At 31.2% G+C, this 3,745-nt stretch overlaps 1 long non-coding RNA gene across 5 annotated transcripts; it reads right to left on the bottom strand.

Annotated features, from left to right (window-relative positions):
• Positions 1-967: 967 nt before the first annotated feature.
• LOC116126690 lies at positions 968-3,414 on the bottom strand. 5 transcript variants are annotated; one of them, XR_004127514.1, is made up of 6 exons: positions 3,129-3,414; positions 2,808-3,044; positions 1,997-2,395; positions 1,837-1,885; positions 1,438-1,542; positions 968-1,274 (listed from the first exon to the last, which is right to left on the bottom strand). It is a non-coding gene; the product is annotated as an uncharacterized LOC116126690 (long non-coding RNA). The 5 variants fall into 5 exon arrangements; XR_004127515.1 differs by having other exon boundaries at positions 1,997-2,882; positions 2,986-3,044; XR_004127516.1 differs by having other exon boundaries at positions 2,986-3,044.
• Between the last annotated feature and the right edge of the window lie 331 nt (positions 3,415-3,745).

Raw genomic sequence — 3,745 nt, 5'->3', positions numbered from 1 at the left:
ATTTAGATTATATTTATTCCATTACCAAATCAAGGTAATTCCAAACATGGTGTTTTAATTTTAAATTTGATTTGAATTTATATTGCTTTTATTAATATCAATATTATTTTAGATATTAATATTAACTAATAATATAAAATTTAAATACACACACACACACACACACACACACAATCTCACTTATTTTAATTTCCATATGAAATTAAATATAGGCAACCACCTCAGCAAATCTAATTGTACTGTGAGATTACTAAAATACACTTTCATCATAAAAAGACAAAAATGCTCTTCTCACTACAACAAAAAGGACCTTTAGCTACAAATTTTTTTGTTGCTAAAAACCTAGAAATCATTGCTATATACGTTTAGCGATGGAAGAAAATCGTCACCATGATCGTCGCAGTAGGCATGTCGCGCTTTATTTTAGACGGCAATTTATTAAAATTCGTCATTAAATCTGGCGACAAACCAAAAAATTGTCGCCTATACCATTTTCGTCGCTAAAACTATTTACCGGTGAAATATTAGCTGTCATCGCCTAAAGTTAATAGTGATGTACTCTCTAGTGTATCCCCTGCACTATACCGCAACGAGATATATGTTTGTGTCGCCTAATGTAGACTACGACGAAATGTGAATTTTGCTCGCCTATGATATACCGCGACGAAATGTGCATTTTTGTTGCATAAAGTTAATAGCAATGTCATAATTGTGTGCGTCACTTAAAGTATATAATGACAAAATATGACATTTTGTTGCCTAACATGTAGTGCGATAAAATATGAGTTGTCGCCTAAAGTAATTAATATTTAATTTATCGAAGACATTTTAAAATTTAATTCTAAAAATATAAATATTAATTTGTAAATGTAATTAATTGAAATCACACAAATATATCAAGCCAAATATATTATAGAACTATATATGTTAGTTTTCAAATAAAAAGTTAAAAATATATAAAGTTGACTAAATTGTAATATTCATAAAAAAGTAACAACTGAAAACTAAAATTGTTGTAGGTTGTGGAGGATCTAGTGTAAATTGGCCCGGGAATGTCTGTGAGCCATCAGAACAAGAACCCATATTAACTGAGATGAACTACTGCATTTTCTCTATCATTTGCCTATATTGGCAAAATTCTTCCCTTATGCCTCGTAGTTCTTGCACCTCCTCACACAAGTGTGTGAATTCCTCTAAAACTTCTTGATTGGCTCGCCTTGAAGTCTTAGAAGATGCAGGTGGTTTTGGATCATAACCCAATCCACGATTTGTTCCTACAAAAATAATATATATGTACATACACACAAATGTATAAATTAAAACAATGTAATTTTATAAATTAAAAAATTAAAAGGTATTAGGTTATAATATAAATATAATATAAAAATATAATAAACTTTTATACAAAATAAATGAAATACACTACATAATACTTACATATCGAACCTTGGCTTCATCATTTATCCAAGTATTTCTTTTATTGCTAAAATGAGTGTCATGGAATAAATGCACCTCCCCTTAGAGCTGGCCTTAAGAAAGATCCTAATATTCAAAAAAATAAACAAATAAAAGACAATTAATATTAAAAAAAACAAATAAATAACAATTACAATATACACATTAAATAAAAAATTATTCAAAAATAAATATTTCAAACCTTTGAATTATTTGTTTGGTGAAAAACAATTATCCAAATAAACCCTACCCATAAGCTAATTAAGGTACTCAAGGACTAAAGGATCATTCAAATCAATATCAAACTATCTACTAAAAAAACAATATTCAATATATTAGAAATTAAAAAATTGTAATTAATAAAATTAAAAACAAGTTTACCAATAAGTGAGTCATGATCAATTTTTTATCATCAAGGTCAATCTTCTTGCTGCAACAAATCTAAGAGTCAGTTTCTTTCACTAACACTAATCTAAAAAAGAATCAATCACAAACAAATCTGAAAGATTAAAACAAAAATTAATTCAAAAACCAAAATTACCTCAGACATCTCAACATTTCTAGCGGTTTCAAACAAGCCAGCAAGCTGGGCACTGTCATTTGATGTCCCTTCTTCATGCCATATAAGCACTTCACAATTTAGTATTCAAGCTCATCCTATTACCTGAAACTGCTCACGGTATAGCTTAACAGCCTTGGCATGTGACAGTAACATGTTGTGCATAACAATGAGGGGCTCTACATTAGAGTTGCCAGCAGAACAATTTCCCAATGGTGCTGAACAGTGAGCTGGAGGGTACCATCCCCTAACATATCCCATTTCGCTTAACAGGTTCAGCTCGTTGATGGTTGCCAACTATTAACTCGATCACCAAAATTCTCGAAGCATATTTTGGCAAAATGTACAAAATCTTCCCCGCAAGAACATTGAAATCACATACTGTACCAACAAAACTGATTCATCATAACTAAATGAACAAGAAAGGGATTAAGGGATCTTAGAGCAACCAGGTATTGCAATCTTAAAAGCAAAAGTACTGAAGAAACCCCTTTAGAGAATGGTAGAACTTAGTTACTGGGCATATATTCAGAACCTATTGAAAATAGAGTCGAGCATTTTTTTTTCAGGGAAACAGAAAAGCTTATAGAGTGTGAATAGAAGTTAAATGAATTAGAGGGCTGAGCCAAGACCCATATCTATCTTCTAGTTCTTGTGGTAAGTCAAAATGGAATATGGTCACAAACGGCTCAATTCCTGCCTTAACCAATTCATATTCGTCATCTTCAAGAATATTGTAAAAAAAAAAAAAACACTAGTGCTTAAGTTATAGATTCATTGAAAAGGATATTACCTGTGAGCAAGAGATGGTCTATAATATTATTATAAAACATGATTCCACTTGGATTAACTTCACCAAATTTGCCTTCTGTTACAGCTCAGGAACATTATCATCAAGTAGTTGAATATTAATCTCACTACATTAACATTCAATTAATTGCTACTAAGAACATACTTGGTAAAATTCTAACCATGAAATTGAGAATCGGTACGCATTTACTCCAAGTGAATGCATAATCTCAATATCTTCCTGTGAAAATAAATAAGAAATTCATGTATGTTGAATAGAAGTTGCAGGTAAGTAAAAAATTAGTAAATTTAACCATTCATTTACCAAGAATCGGTGGTAATGATCATCAGCAACATCTCCATTGTCATTAATTTCTTTAATTGACGAATCTGTTCAAGCGATTCTTGAGTTCAATCAGCTCCTTTTTCGAATACGACGCGACATAGAAGGTCACGTAATTGCCCAAGTAGAGAAGTGACGGATTTAGGGCAGAAATTGGAGAAGAAGTGGCGACCGGAGTGGAGAAGTGGATTTGCAATGGCGTCATCGGCGGTAGGGTTTTGTGGTTTGGGGACTTTCGATGCCAAAGTGACGAGGACTGTAGATTTTAGGAGCTAGTAATTTTGTTTGACTTTTTTTACTTCTAAGGGTTCAAACGTTTTTCCATTTGGAGCAAATTATTATTATTATTATTATTATTTTTTAACCGGGTTTGGGTTTTTTAGATTCTCTTGAATTTTAGATTTATAATCTTTTAAATTTAAATTTTTTCTTTTTTAATTTAACGAAAAATTGTTTACTTTTTTGTTAATAAAATCAGAAATTTGGTTTTCTCTATTTCTATCGACCAAAACCGAACCAGTTTTTCGGATAACAAAAAAACCACTTCAATTCCCGGTTTGGATTGGTTTCTACATTTTTCTAAGCACCCCTACATTTGG

Source organism: Pistacia vera, unplaced genomic scaffold (genome assembly GCF_008641045.1).
Source record: "Pistacia vera cultivar Batoury unplaced genomic scaffold, PisVer_v2 Contig182, whole genome shotgun sequence".
Taxonomy (NCBI): domain Eukaryota; kingdom Viridiplantae; phylum Streptophyta; class Magnoliopsida; order Sapindales; family Anacardiaceae; genus Pistacia; species Pistacia vera.
Note: the sequence above shows the minus strand (reverse complement) of the source record. Positions and strands in the feature narration are given on the sequence as shown.